Genomic DNA, 16,875 nt, shown 5'->3' on the forward strand with positions numbered 1-16,875 from the left:
AATATGTTAAAATATTAATCGTATTAGTGTGTCTGAACATTATGCTGTTTAAGAAATGTAAAGGATAAATACAGAGAAAGAGAAATAACGAAATAATTGGGCGGGACACCCTGTACGAGGTTTCGCAAGTCTTTCTGTTTCGCACCAGTTTCACAAATTTCCTGTCTTTGTGATGTAGATGACATGAAATGATATGGACAACGGAAACACCTACACATATACAGAGAGACAGAGTAAGAACACAGGAATTCCACATTAAGGGAACTGTACAGCGCTACACTACACTACATTACATTACGTTACTGTACTTGGTACGGGAAGCAACACATGTTTTTCTGATTTTGTCCGGATTGTTAGCCCCTGGTGACGTGGGTCATGGCTCAGGATTCACAGGAGCTGAGCTGCTATGCCATCCGACGTGTAGAAATATGGAGAGAGGTGCCTGTCAGTGTCACAGGAAATCCTTCCAGGCCCTCGCTTAGTCTCAGTTCCTCTTTGCTTCCGAAGGGACTTTGTAGCTGAGTGTTCTGTATTGGTGCGTCCCGTTGTCATGGCGTATGGCTTCTTCTAATTTGTCTGTATGTCTCTCTATCTCTCTTCTCTATCTCTCTTCTGTCGGCCACGTAGGATTGCAGTTCCTTAGCCGATACTTCCTCTGTCAATAGTATCAGCTTGTATCACAGTTCCTCATTCCTTATTACGCTATAGACTTGTGCGTTATCAGAGACGTTCCTGCCCTGGTCTGTAACACCTTGTCTGTTGGAACACTCCTAGAGGTGACGTCCGTGGCGAGAAGTATGAAATTCTCGATCTTTCTTTTATGTTAGGCGGGATATATTAGTTTCTCCTCACTGTTTCAGCCATATCCAGGCTTCTTATCAATTCTCTACCAATGCATGCCTTTATTGTCTTATTTGACGTGGCTCTTGTGGCCAGTAACTACTTTACCTTATCATATCCTCTTTTTAAGCCAATATCGCGCAATTGCCTTTCTTACGGCCAGGTCCAGTGGCAGTGTCATCACGGGCGCCGCAGTCGGTGTGGTTGTTAACGGGCCTGTCAGGTGAAGAAGCGGACTTACCTGGGCTAGCTGGAGAGTCTGCACTGTCTGTAACTTTCTGGCTCTATTAGTCCATAGACTCACCCCCATAGCTCACAACAGCTATTAAGATGGTGTTATGGTACGTTCTTATTGGTCTTGGAGGCAGCTGCAAGCTGCCTTGGGCAATTCATGCAATTTTGTTCAGGACTTTAATGATTCTCTGGCAAATGACTTCGACGTGTGCTTGAAAGTTTTGATTTTCGCCGACAGTTATACCATAGTATTTATATATAATACTTTTCTCACAACTGGTTTGTCATTTATTATGATCGTGCGTTTTCTTGCTCTTAATGACAGACTGGTTTTACAAGCTTCCAATATACAGGGTGTTACAAAAAGGTACGGCCAAACTTTCAGGAAACATTCCTCACACACAAAGAAAGAAAATATGTTATGTGGACATGTGTCCGGAAACGCTTACTTTCCATGTTAGAGCTCATTTTATTACTTCTCTTCAAATCACATTAATCATGGAATGGAAACACACAGCAACAGAACGTACCAGCGTGACTTCAAACACTTTGTTACAGGAAATGTTCAAAATGTCCTCCGTTAGCGAGGATACATGCATCCACCCTCCGTCGCATGGAATCCCTGATGCGCTGATGCAGCCCTGGAGAATGGCGTATTGTATCACAGCCGTCCACAAGACGAGCACGAAGAGTCTCTACATTCGGTACCGGGGTTGCGTAGAAAAGAGCTTTCAAATGCCCACATAAATGAAAGTCAAGAGGGTTGAGGTCAGGAGAGCGTGGAGGCCATGGAATTGGTCCGCCTCTACCAATCCATCGGTCACCGAATCTGTTGTTGAGAAGCGTACGAACACTTCGACTGAAATGTGCAGGAGCTCCAACGTGCATGAACCACATGTTGTGTCGTACTTGTAAAGGCACATGTTCTAGCACCACAGGTAGAGTATCCCGTATGAAATCATGATAACGTGCTCCACTGAGCGTAGGTGGAAGAACATGGGGCCCAATAAAGACATCACCAACAATGCCTGCCCAAACGTTCACAGAAAATCTGTGTTGATGACGTGATTGCACAATTGCGTGCGGGTTCTCGTCAGCCCACACATGTTGATTGCGAAAATTTACAATTTGATCACGTTGGAATGAAGCCTCATCCGTAAAGAGAATATTTGCACTTAAATGAGGATTGACACATTGTTGGATGAACCATTCGCAGAAGTGTGCCCGTGGAGGCCAATCAGCTGCTAACAGTGCCTGCACACGCTGTACATGGTACGGAAGCAATTGGTTCTCCCGTAGCACTCTCCATACAGTAACTTCTCTGACGCTGACATTAGGGTTATCGTCAACTGCACGAAGACTTGCCTCGTCCATTGCAGGTGTCCTCGTCGTTCTAGGTCTTCTACAGTCGCGAGTCATAGGCTGGAATGTTCCGTGCTCCCTAAGACGGCGATCAATTGCTTCGAACGTCTTCCTGTCGGGACACCTTCGTTCTTGAAATCTATTGCCCCGTGCTAATCCATACATCAAATGGGCATCTGCCAACTCCGCATTTGTAAACATTGCACTGACTGGAAATCCACGTTCGTGAAGAACACTAACCTGTTGATGCTACGTACTGATGTGCTTGATGCTAGTACTGTAGAGCAATGAGTCGCATGTCAACACAAGCACCGAAGTCGACATTACCTTCCTTCAATTGGGCCAACTGGCGGTGAATCGAGGAAGTACAGTACATACTGACGAAACTAAAATGAGCTCTAACGTGGAAATTAAGCGTTTCCGGACACATGTCCACATAACATCTTTTCTTTATTTGTGTGTGAAGATTGTTTCCTGAAAGTTTGGCCGAACCTTTTTGTAACACCCTGTATTTTTCTATGTAAAGTGTAGTGGAGTAAGTCACCTTTGTGGCGCCGGCACCAGGCTGTTGCAGAGAGAGAGAGAGAGAGAGAGAGGGAGAGAGAGAGAAGAGAGATAGAGAGACAGACAGACAATCTAGAAGAAGCCATACACCATGACAACGAGACGCACCAGTATAGAACATTCCCCCGCAACGTCCCTTGAGCCAGCTCCGACGAATAGGTGGTGGCTCAGTGGTCATTGATTAGGTTGGTCTCCCAACGCTTTCCGTGTTTCGTGGCAACTGAATACAACTTGTCGCCACCGACATCACAGCGTACGTAGTCGCAATACACAAGCAGCTACGTGTTCCTAATGCAGCTGTTAAATACTGAACTTCCCTGTCCTTCTAATTGATGTGTGCCTTACAGAGAATGTAGGCAGGTAGTGTCTAGGTCTGATGCCAGTGAGAGCATTAGTACACATTGTATTGCCTGTACTTCTGCGTGTCTCATTGTGTTTGAGTCAGGTATGGTTCCCTGAAGAATGTCACTTCTGAACTGTCTGCTGAGCGTGCCCACTCACAAAAAGGATGGTGCTTACAAGCGACCTACGTGTCTCACTCAAGAAAATTAATATAAACAGTGGCTCTACTGCAGACAGTGATTAAGATTTAAAACAGTTTTAACTGGAGGCAACATCTAGAGCGAGCATTTAGACAGTCTCGTACCTGCTCGTCCCGATGCTGTCCTTCGCAGCTGGCAGAGCTACTGTGCTATAAATTGATAAACGTAGTCAGCTACCATTAACAAACGATAAATCGGTGTATTAACACGTTGTGTTTCCTGTAAGTAAACACTAAGAACTTTCCAGTAATACACTTCTGGTATTAACAGTCATAACCAACTATAAAATGGAAAAATATTATATACCTAACCAGCTCGTGGTCTCGTGGTAGCGTTCTCGCTTCCCGATCACGGGGTCCCGGGTTCGATTCCCGGCGGGGTCAGGGATTTTCACCTGCCTCAAGATGACTGGGTATGGTTGTGTCGTCTTCATCGTCTTCCCCATTACGGTCGGAGGAAGGCAATGGCAAACCACCTCCGCTAGGACCTTGCCTAGTACAGCGGTGCGGGTCTCCCGCATCGTCCCCTACGCTCTGTGAAGGAGTATGGGATTTCATTATTATCATCACACAACCAACACTACCATGTCAGATGGATCGTAACTAGGCGCCAACTGACTATCCGGGACAGTACAAAATGCACCATGTCCTATCGTAGTATATTGTGTCTTATTGTACACTGATAAGCGGAAACATTATGACCACTGACCATCGCAACGTTGGATGCTGCCTGGTGGCGTTGCGCGCAAGTGACACGGTACAAAAGTATGTAAATGTGGCAGACACGGACGGGGGATCACTCCAGCGAAGGTATGGGATGGAGACGAGGAAGTACATTGCGATAACGGACTTTGAAAAAGGGCAGATTATTATTATGCAGAGCCTGTGAACGACTATCTCGAAAACGGCGGAGCTGGTCGAATGTTAACGCGCTAGTCTTGAGCATCGACGAAAAGAGGTAGAAGGGCAGAGAAACTACCACTAGGCGCTAAATAGTTGGATGTGTACGACTCTTCACAGAACGTGGAGGTCGGAACTTGTCTGTCCTGTAAAGTACACTATTGGCCATTAAAATTGCTACACCACGAAGATGACGTGCTACAGACGCGAAATTTAACTGACAGGAAGAAGATGCTGTGATATGCAAATGATTAGCTTTTCAGAGCATTCACACAAGGTTGGCACCGGTAGCAACACCTACAACGTGCTGACATGAGGAAAGTTTCCAACCGATTTCTCATACACAAACAGCAATTGACCGGCGTTGCCTGGTGAAACGTTGTTGTGAAGCCTCGTGTAAGGAGGAGAAATGCGTACCATCACGTTCCCGACTCTGATAAAGGTCGGATTGTAGCCTATCGCGATTGCGGTTTATCGTATAGTGACATTGCTGCTCCCGTTGGTCGAGATCCAATGACTGTTAGCAGAATATGGAATCGTTGGGTTCAGGAGGGTAATACAGAACGCCGTGCTGGATCCCGACGGCCTCGTATCACTAGCAGTCGGGATGACAGGCATCTTACCCGCATGGCTGTAACGGATCGTGCAGCCACGTCTTGTTCCCTGAGTCAACACATGGGGACGTTTGCAAGACAACAACCATCTGCACGAATAGTTCGACGACGTTTGCAGCAGCATGGACTATCAGCTCGGAGACCGTGGCTGCGGTTACCCTTGACGCAGCATCACAGACAGGAGCGCCTGCGATGGTGTATTCAACGACGAGCCTGGGTGTACGATTGGCAAAACGTCATTTTTTCGGATGAATCCAGGTTCTGTTTACAGCATCATGATGGTCGCATCCGTGTTTGGCGACATCGCGGTGAACGCACATTGGAAGCGTGTATTCGTCATCGCCATACTGGTGTATCACCCGGCGTGATGGTATAGGATGCCACTGGTTACACGTCTCGGTCACCTCTTGTTCGCACTGACGGCACTTTGAACAGTGGACGTTACATTTCAGATGTGTTACGACCCCTGTCTCTACCCTTCATCCGATCCATGCGAAACCCTACATTTCAGCAGGATAATGCACGACCGCATGTTGCAGGTCCTGTACGGGCCTTTCTGGATACAGGAAATGTTCGACTGCTGCCCCCGGCAGCACATTCTCCAGATCTCTCACCAACTGAAAATGGTCAATGGTGGCCGAGCAACTGGCTCGTCACAATACGCCAGTCACTACTCTTGATGAACTGTGGTATCGTGTTGAATCTGCATGGGCAGATGTACCTGTACACGCCGTCCAAGCTCTGTTTGACTCAATGCCCAGGCGTATCAAGGCCGTTATTACGGCCAGAGGTGGTTGTTCTGGGTACTGATTTCTCAGGATCTATGTACTCAAATTGCGTGAAAATGTAATCACATGTCAGTTCTAGTATAATATATTTTTCCAATGAATACCCATTTATCATCTGCATTTCTTCTTGGTGTAGCAATTTTAAAGGCTAGTAGTGTTGGATAGATGGTGATCTGCGACAGCCTTGCCGAAAGAGCACAATCCTGGTGCACGCACAAGTGTTTCGGAGCACACCGCTCATGGTACATTGTTGAACGTGAGGCTCCCCAGCAGACCATCCCTTCTTGTTCACATGTTATTCCAACGACAACGTCAATTTACGATTGCAGTGAGCATGGAACCACTAGGATTCGACGGTAGATCGATGGAAATGTGTCGACTCTTCGGGCGAATCGCATTTTTGCTACACTAGGTTTCTGGTAGTCTCCACAAACGCCGTTGTCGAGGTAAACGACGGCTCGAAACATGCACTGTACCAAGGACGTAGGCTGGTGGATGCAGTATTATGCTATGAGAGACATTCTCCTGCACTTGCGTGGTATAATCGAACACACGCTGACAGCTGCGAACCACGTGCGTCCGTGCATGCTTGATGTCTTCCCCGACGGTGACGTCATCTTTCTTAATTGTCCGTATTTGGGAGGCAGATCTGTGCTACAGTGATTTGAAGAGCATCATAGTGGACTAACACTGATGTCTCGGCGACCAAATTCGCTGATGCAAATACAATTGAATCCATCTGGATCGCTATTGGGCGCCATCTCCAGCTACACAAATAAGCGGCCCATTATTTACGCGAATCACATGACCTCCGCATAGACATCTAACGGCACATATTTCCACAAACCTACCAAAAAACTGTCGGGTCCCTCATACACAGAATCGGTGATGTATTTCGTTCCAAAGACGAACAAACGAGCTATTAAGCGGGGGGTCATAATGCTTTGGCTCGTAAGTGTATATTCTCAGGCGACTCTGCCTATTATTTGCTTAACTGTTTAAAAATTATGACAAATGACTGACGGAATTTCCCTGACATCTTGTACAGGGTGGGCAAAACAATACTGTTCTGGAAAATGTTTTATGCACTTTAAGATAGCCAACCCAAGCTACATCATGCACACCTGTGGCGGATGATGTAAGTTGGATTTCCTACCTTAAGGAACATGAAATATTTTCTGGGCCAGTGTTATTTTGCCAATTTTGTATATCAAGTTATTGTTTATAATCTCTATATTTAAAGTTATGACTGTCAGCCATCACTTCTTGGGATCTACCAATCATTTTGCCAGATGTCTTCTCTCATAACCGGCAGCACCATAGACAACCACCCTGTTATAAGCACCATATCCTGTCAGCCAAAAATGTTTCGAGACTGGTTTAGTAAAAAATGGAGATACGTTAGTTGGTTTTTCAATATTTAATGTGTTCTACATAGTCTCCCACCCTCCCCCCCCCCCCCCCCCCCATGAGTACAACACAGAGAGCATTCACATAACCATGTGAAACTATCAGAAAAGTCCTTCCTTGGGCTGCTGTTTAACCTGCACGTCACGTTGAACTGAACGTCGTTTAGGTCGTCAAAGCGTTCATCCTTAATGTGAATATCTTCACTCTGTCATTTATATTGACAAGACCAAGTTTTATCACCTGTTATGTTTTTATCTCGCCAAAACTGTCTGCATCTAGCATCTCAGTCAAGTGACGACAGGCGTTCATGTGCCGATCTTTTCGTATGGGAATGAAAATTTGAGGGACAAACTTTGCATACACTTTTCTGTTCTATAAAATTGAGCACTTGACCTAGGGATGTTGCACCACTGCGATTTTTGGCACCATATCGTTGACAAACTGGTGTTGAATATCCATTACTTAACACTGCTTATTCACGACTGATGGTCTAATGCACATCTGCAGTCGTGAGTTCAGGCTGCCGCTGTAGTTACTTCGCTGACGTCGGGAGGAGTAAAATCAGTTTCGCAAGTTTTTGAAAATGGTTCAAATGGCTCTAAGTACTATGGGACTTAACATCTGAGGTCATAAGTCCCCTAGACTTCGAACTACTTAAACCTAACTAACCTAAGGACATCACACACATCCATGTCCGAGGCAGCATTCGAACCTGCGTCCGCAGCAGCAGCGCAATTCCAGACTGAAGCGTCTAGAACCGCTAGGCCACAGCGGCCGGCTGCAAGTTTTTGACGTGTGTATATCGCAACATATGAAGGTTATTCGAAAAGTAGGGTCCGATCGCTCGCGAATGCAAACCGCAATAAAAACCAATAATGTTTTATTTGAAACTGTTTGTTATACCTTCTTTACATATTCACCACTGCGACTTACATATTTTTCGCAGCATTTTACCACCTTTCCAGTATCCTCGTCATAGAAGGCCTGTGCTTTTCGCCATTTCTCTACGCTGGTCTGCAATTCTTTGTCTGTGCCAAAATGTTTTCTTCATAGCCAGCAGTTCGTATGAGCAGAGATGAACATCGGAGGGAGCGAAGACTGAGCAGTATAGTGTGTGATCAGACGCTTTCAATCGAAAATATGCGTCTTCATTGTCCCTGCAGTGTGGGGCCGAGATTTTAGAAGAAGGAAACGCATGACAGGTACGTTAAGTGACGTTGCAAGAAATCAGGCGAAACCTCGCAGAGGACACCCATACATGCCGGGAGTCACTACCGTTCTAGCCATCTTTATACGCTCGATACGTGCTTAGAAGTGACATAATAGAGACATTGCTCAACACATCTGTGCAAAGTTTCATCGGATTTTCACTGCCGTTCCCATTTCGCAGTCTGTAGCACCTTACTTTCCGAATAGTCTTCGTATATGCTGCTCAAACTGTATCCGACTTGTAACCGCTCAATGTCATTCAATACGATCACGATGACACCCCTCGATCGACGTTAACACTCGTGGTGTCACTCGCCTTCATACATGGCAGTCGACGTTTCAAAATTCCTGACGCTAACTCAATGGTCGTCAACTAATTTAAATGTATTTCCCAGCTGACTCTTAATTCAATTACTGCCACGGGGGTGAGGAGAAAGAACACATCCTGATGGTACCAGCATTATGCGTATTTAGATGTTCGATTAATCTGAATAGTTTGCAATGTTCCAGCGATTCTATTCGAACTCTATGCTGATGTACCGACAAGGACCATTTTCGCAGATAAACAAGCAAGTACGTAATGGATGTTCAGTTTCTCAATATACACTCCTGGAAATTGAAATAAGAACACCGTGAATTCATTGTCCCAGGAAGGGGAAACTTTATTGACACATTCCTGGGGTCAGATACATCACATGATCACACTGACAGAACCACAGGCACATAGACACAGCAACAGAGCATGCACAATGTCGGCACTAGTACAGTGTATATCCTTTCGCAGCAATGCAGGCTGCTATTCTCCCATGGAGACGATCGTAGAGATGCTGGATGTAGTCCTGTGGAACGGCTTGCCATGCCATTTCCACCTGGCGCCTCAGTTGGACCAGCGTTCGTGCTGGACGTGCAGACCGCGTGAGACGACGCTTCATCCAGTCCCAAACATGCTCAATGGGGGACAGATCCGGAGATCTTGCTGGCCAGGGTAGTTGACTTACACCTTCTAGAGCACGTTGGGTGGCACGGGATACATGCGGACGTGCATTGTCCTGTTGGAACAGCAAGTTCCCTTGCCGGTCTAGGAATGGTAGAACGATGGGTTCGATGACGGTTTGGATGTACCGTGCACTATTCAGTGTCCCCTCGACGATCACCAGTGGTGTACGGCCAGTGTAGGAGATCGCTCCCCACACCATGATGCCGGGTGTTGGCCCTGTGTGCCTCGGTCGTATGCAGTCCTGATTGTGGCGCTCACCTGCACGGCGCCAAACACGCATACGACCATCATTGGCACCAAGGCAGAAGCGACTCTCATCGCTGAAGACGACACGTCTCCATTCGTCCCTCCATTCACGCCTGTCGCGACACCACTGGAGGCGGGCTGCACGATGTTGGGGCGTGAGCGGAAGACGGCCTAACGGTGTGCGGGACCGTAGCCCAGCTTCATGGAGACGGTTGCGAATGGTCCTCGCCGATACCCCAGGAGCAACAGTGTCCCTAATTTGCTGGGAAGTGGCGGTGCGGTCCCCTACGGCACTGCGTAGGATCCTACGGTCTTGGCGTGCATCCGTGCGTCGCTGCGGTCCGGTCCCAGGTCGACGGGCACGTGCACCTTCCGCCGACCACTGGCGACAACATCGATGTATTGTGGAGACCTCACGCCCCACGTGTTGAGCAATTCGGCGGTACGTCCACCCGGCCTCCCGCATGCCCACTATACGCCCTCGCTCAAAGTCCGTCAACTGCACATACGGTTCACGTCCACGCTGTCGCGGCATGCTACCAGTGTTAAAGACTGCGATGGAGCTCCGTATGCCACGGCAAACTGGCTGACACTGACGGCGGCGGTGCACAAATGCTGCGCAGCTAGCGCCATTCGACGGCCAACACCGCGGTTCCTGGTGTGTCCGCTGTGCCGTGCGTGTGATCATTGCTTGTACAGCCCTCTCGCAGTGTCCGGAGCAAGTATGGTGGGTCTGACACACCGGTGTCAATGTGTTCTTTTTTCCATTTCCAGGAGTATAGTTCGTCGCACTCACACATTATACATCCGCTGTAAGAACAATTTCATGCATTTACATTTTTTGGTGTCCCACAATATTGGTTGGCTAAATATTATGACGATACGTTGCATACAACTTCCACAGATATTGTTTATCATGTAGTCAAGACTACGTAATGAAGCCAAAATCGTAGATAAAATTGAAATATTGTTTGTTTATTAACATTTCTCTTTTCACTAATTAAATATGAAATATAAATCGGGATTGGAGGTGATGATCCTATCCTTCTTTTTTAGTATTTTAGGTCCCCGTTAATTGGTATACTTGAAAAAAAAAAGACAGCATTGGTCGTATATTTTTTACCATTGCAAAATCGATTTTCTGTCACTGAGTGACCATCTTCAGTGCTGTATTGTATAACTTAAATTGGGATGCACTGTTGTCACTACGGCAATCACATGCCGTAAGCTTAGTGACAACAGTGCATCCCAATTTAAGTTATACAATATAGCACTGAAGATAGTCACTCAGTGACAGAAAATCGATTTTGCAATAGTAAAAAATATACGACCAATGCTGTCTCTTTTTTCAAGTATACCTGTTATCTGGTCGTAGTGCACAAGACAACATGGAGTCGCCAATCCCCGTTAATTAATATCTGTTAGTTAATAAGCGAACTATTTTTTATGCTGTTTGTATCAGTTACCCCCGCAACCGTCCAAGGATAAGATTCTATTAATGCTCCGCGCACACGCGTTTCACCATTTTATAAAATGCAGAATTAAGTAAACTATAGCTTTCCGTTGCGCACAACTTTCGTGGGTTTCACAACCATAATAGTTTCCCAAGAGTATTTTTCCCAGCTAACACAAAGTTCGAATTATGTTGTCGAATTCATTTTCACTCCACCCGACAATAAACGTCTCTGATCACTTCGTCACACGTAATGTATTTTAAACGTGCTTGAAGAGTCTTTAAATAATCTCCTTAACGAATTTCGCAGTCGCGTACCACTTTTTCATCGACTAGCCCGATCGCGGTAACCGAAGGTAGAGAGCTCAATAATGTGTTACATGTTCATTTATATGTCCCGCTTGGTCTTTGCTACTTTGCTTTTTATTACTTTTCATTATATTGATTCTTAGTAATACTGTGCAGTTATTAAAGTTTCGTACTACTTTCCCCTTTTTAATTCTTCCAAAATAAAGTCTATTTATCTGCCATTTTAATTAATATGATGCTAATTGACACGCCTGCCCGCAAAGTACCGTTATAGACTGTATCCAACTATGGTTCTGTAGCTCGTAGAGAGTTGAGTAAATGTTGTGAAGCCTAAGGCTGTGTGATACTTAAAACATCTAATTACAGAAAATACATAAATGGCACGATTACGACAAAGAACGTCACACGGTACTGAACATTTCTCATTAAGAAGGTTTGTAGAGAATGGATGTGTACAGCTGTCGTACAGACGAAACGTACAGTGTCCTGTTATGGCGTCCGTTGTGAGTATGATCTGTGGAACGTGTAACTAAATACCTGTCTAGTTGCGTTTCCATGTTTCATCGATTATGAGAAACGAGAGGCACACGTCTTTGTCTGAGCGCGCACGACGCCGGCGTCCTCGGCGTCTCCGTGTGGGCGACTAGTGCGCGCGGCGGCCGCGGCGGCGGCGGCGGCGCCACGGTCGCGCGCCTCGGCCATATAGAGCGACGCGACGGCGAGCGCGCCGCCAGTTCCGAGGCAAGCGGCGCGGGGCTCGCAGGGAGCCGCAGCGGCCGCGCCAGGCGCTACGCACCGCCATGGACGGCCAGCGCACAATCAGCCACTGCCTCCGCCGGTACACCTGGTAGGCGGCCGCAGCCCGCTCCTCCTCCTCTGCGTCGCCTGTCCGGCCTTGCCGCTGTCGGTAAGTCGCTAACCCCGTACAGGCACCCCTACAGTACATCTGACGCCAGTCTCGTAGCGTCAGTCCCCTACTTTGTATGCCGGCCCGCAAGGCGCTCTCAGCTGTCGGGAGCCTAATGGACGCGCTATTTTGCGACTGCTCCCAAGACATTTGTTTCATAACAAGCAAGAATGATCGGAAAAAAGCTGAACATCAACCGAGGGGCAAGAAATACTGTAGAAGGAAATAAAAATACCCCAACAACAACAAATTCACAGTAAAATGAGACTTTTAAAAGATTGCACTATTGCTCATGTAAGAATCTTGTATAATAAAACAAGACAAACCAATTTTTAACTACGATACACCAAAGAAAAATACGATGATTCCTAAATGACGTTAAAATCATTTTACGGTATTTTGTAACTTAGAAACATTCCAATGACAAGCGATCATTGCGGGTAATTCTTTACCATTGACCACTTTAAAACCTTCAGGCAACGAGACATGTAGCGTAACTGATTGCTACACATTCTACTGCTTAGAAATACTAGATTTCTGGGCCTTCTTCGAACTTACTGGAGCGCTTACGAGTCTCTCATACGGATGCTACCATCTCTACTGATTTACATCGAAATACCGAAATGGATCTAAGTAATAAGAGAGAAATCATATATACTGGAAAGAATAGTAGCTATGAAACCATAAAAGAATGTACGTACGACTTCTGCATGACACTCACTGTTTAGGTCTGACAAGCCAGTTTTAGGCAATAAATCAATGGCTTGATAAGAGGCATGCCAATGTTCTGACATGTATCAAATAGCAAAAGCATACATATTGTTCGTTATGGTGTTGGCGAATATGCAAAGCAGTTATAGTTGAAGTAGTATGGCTTTAGTAGCAGTAGCTTAAACTGACAAATATGTGTATTGAACCGATTGTGGAAATAAACCTATTTTATTTTCTGAGAAAAAGATACGTAATATAGTCTAAAACAAGTTTTACTTCGGAGTTTTGTGAACTTGTATTAATCGAACGATTTTACGTTGCAAAGCACAAATAATACACTTTTTAATAGAGAGTGCTTCTTATAGCGCATACGCAGCTGTAAGATGAAGAAGCCGCACAACAATTGCTTAATCCAGAATCTTTTATTGTGTACACGACTGGTTTCGGAATACTTAAAGTTCCATCATCCGCTGTAAACTATAATAATGATTTAACACAATATTTCCATTATTACAGTTCATACTAGATGATAGAACTTAAACTTTCCCAAAACCGGTCGTGTTCGTTAAGCAACTGTTGTGCTGTTTCCTCATTTTACAAATACACGTTTTAATTTTGTCCACAGTTGCAGCTTAACAGTATAACAGATTATTTCCGCTTGATCACATCTATCACCTCAATCACTACAAAATTCTGGTTGCATTAAAAGTGAAGCCTTTCGGAAGAGCAAACTCCCATCTTCAGTCACTTCACCGTAAGAATCAGAATATCTCTTGGAATAAGGATTTCATTAAATTTCTTTTATTTGTGAACAGATTTGTAGGTCTTATTCTATGAGGTATTCGGATTTTCGTGGTGGTGTGACTGAAGATAAAATCTTGTTCTCCCGAAACGCAACGGTTTTAATATGACCAAAAGTTTATGGTGGTTAACGTAATTGGTGTGGTTAAGCCGAAATATTCTGTTAAACTGTTAAATTAGAAATATGGATAAAGTCAAGCGTGTAATATTTGTGGTTTTAAACTCTGTTGCGACTGCTGTTACTCATGTAATTTAACCTAATATATTATGACTGCAGTTACGTAATATGAAATTTTACTGTAATTTGTGCACAGTCAATTAACTGCAACGCTTTTCAGTGTTTACTCTGTGATGTAAGAAGTGTCTATTAACGTTTATGTCTTGTAAATGTCATTATGTCTATTTTCAGCTATTGATTTTCGCGCACAACGGTTATAATTTTTGTAGAATCTAATCTGACTACAAAAGAAAATATTAATGGGAGAATCTGCGACATGCAGTATTTATTCTTGAACACTGAATCCCATAGTCTTTGTGTTAAAAAAGCGTGGCGTGATCCATTTTCTGCACTTGATGAGATGGTTCCCAGAGCATGCCCATAATGTGCTCTGTTTCAACTGCAAGATGGCGACGAGCCCTGGATGAGTATCTCCTCCTTTCATGGCGACGCTTTGTTCGAAGATAATAAAATGAAAGAAGTAAACTTTAGCCATTTCGGGTTGTGAATTATTATTGTTGACTTTCCTTTTTCGGTACCAACTGTTGATATGCAAAAGCAGTGCCATTTATAAAAAACTTGGTTAATCATGTGGGACATCTTGTCAAACCTTGACGTCACTTTTGCACTTGTTTCATTATTTTCCTCGTAATACTCGCGTCTTTTTGCACTTTCGACGATCTGTCCCAAATTTTATATTTATTAATACTTTGCACGCACTCTCACGCCATCCGTCGCCGTTCCCGTGACAGCCATTGTCCGACTCACACTGACTAATGAGGAGAACATGGCAAGTGCCATAATCCGATTTCTCAGAAACTTCGCTCTGTGGAAGAGAAGTCAAAATAAGCGAGGACGTGTCTCGGCTTATCCGTAGATACTCGACCGTTTCTGAGAAAGCAGCGGTAAAAGTTTTCGACGTAATTTAGATGCCTTTTACTTGACCATAACGTCAACCGAAATGGTGGCGCAGTGCGGTGTGTCACTTTTGCGCCCCATGTTCCAAACCCGATTATTTTCTATATATGTTTTATTTTAATTTCTTTTTTTCATTTATGTACCCATGTCCGTAGAATATGGCTACATGAATAATTCTTGTGAAGATACGGGGTACAAAGGCATTACGTAAGTTATAAAATTACAACTTTTATTCATAATGAGGTCATACATTTAGTAAATGTTATATGTGAGTACGCTATTTTTAAATTCTCATGTTCTTGTATTTCATTCTTATATCAATTCTTACATTAATTCTTATATCTGATTCTTATGTTTATTCTTCAGGAGGACTTGGTGCATTCCTTTGGTTTATACCGATCGTAGAAACTCGAACACCACGAACATCACGCAGGCGCAGATTTGCCACAATCACATTTCTTAGTATGAATCTCACTTGGGAAAGAAATGTCGCAGTCGGAATTCCTTACAACAGTCCAACGTAGGCAACGTATGGTCGGTGACATTGCTGAAGATTCCACACGTTCGCAATAATTACGCAGCAAACCACTTTACCGAAAACTTGCGCTTGTAGCTGATAAGATACACTACCAGAATTTCACCGAAAACAATTTCAAATAATTTTCTCATTCATTTGTTTCTTCTTCTTCCTTTTTTGTTTTTAAATTTATTGACCAGACACACTATTATTACACGTATCTAGACAAAGGATCTCAGGTCGATTCCACATTCCTAGATTTTCAGAAGGCTTTTGATACCGTTCCTCACAAGCGACTATTAATCAAATTGCGTGCATATGGAGTGCCGTCTCAGTTGTGTGGCTGGATTCGTGATTTCCTCTCAGAGAGGTCACAGTTCGTAGTGATGGACGGTAAATCATCGAGTAGAACAGAAGTGATATCTGGCGTTCCGCAAGGTAGTGTCATAGGCCCTCTGCTGTTCCTGATTTACATAAATGATCTAGGTGATAATCTGAGCAGCCCCCTTAGATTGTTTGCAGAGGACGCTGTAATTTACCGTCTAGTAAAATCATCAGACGATCAATTACAATTACAAAATGATCTAGAGAGAATTTCTGTATGGTGCGAAAAGTGGCAATTGGCATTAAACAAAGAAAAGTGCGAGGTCATCCACATTGGTACTAAAAGAAATCCGATAAATTTAGGGTATACGATAAATCGCACAAATCTAAGGACTGTCAGTTCGACTAAATACCTAGGAATTACAGTTACGAGGAACTTAAATTGGAAAGACCACATAGATAATATTGTGGGGAAGGCGAAACAAAGACTGCACTTTGCTGGCAGAACACTTAGAAGATGCGACAAACCCACTAAAGAGACAGCCTACATTACACTTGTCCGTCCTCTGCTGGAATATTGCTCGCGGTATGGGATCCTTACCAGGTAGGATTGACGGAGGACATCGAAAAGTGCAAAAAAGGGCAGCTCGTTTCGTGTTATCGCGCAATAGGTGTGAGAGTGTCACTGATATGATACGCGAGTTGGGGTGGCAGTCACTGAAACAAAGGAGGTTTTCTTTGCGGCGAGATCTATTCACGAAATTTCAATCACCAACTTCCTCTTCCGAAAGTGAAAATATTTTGTTGACACCCACCTACGTAGGGAGAAATGATCATCGTAATAAAATAAGAGAGATCAGAGCTCGAACGAAAAGATTTAGGTGTTCCTTTTTCCCACGCGCGATTCGAGAGTGGAATGATGGAGAAGTAGTACGAAAATGGTTCCATGAAACCTCTGCCAGGCACTTAAGTGTGAATTGCAGAGTGACCATGTAGATGTAGATGTAGATGAA

At 44.5% G+C, this 16,875-nt stretch overlaps 1 protein-coding gene across 1 annotated transcript in view; it reads left to right on the forward strand.

The window, feature by feature from the left end:
- The first annotated feature begins 12,218 nt into the window (after window positions 1–12,218).
- The window catches only part of LOC126198673 (synaptic vesicular amine transporter), an 857,338-nt gene continuing 852,681 nt past the window's right edge, over window positions 12,219–16,875 (forward strand). The window contains exon 1 of the mRNA XM_049935169.1: window positions 12,219–12,374. The gene's annotated coding sequence lies outside the window, so the exon portion shown is untranslated. The remainder of the gene's footprint in view (window positions 12,375–16,875) is intronic.

Source organism: Schistocerca nitens, chromosome 1, assembly GCF_023898315.1.
Source record: "Schistocerca nitens isolate TAMUIC-IGC-003100 chromosome 1, iqSchNite1.1, whole genome shotgun sequence".
Classification (NCBI taxonomy): Eukaryota; Metazoa; Arthropoda; class Insecta; order Orthoptera; family Acrididae; genus Schistocerca; species Schistocerca nitens.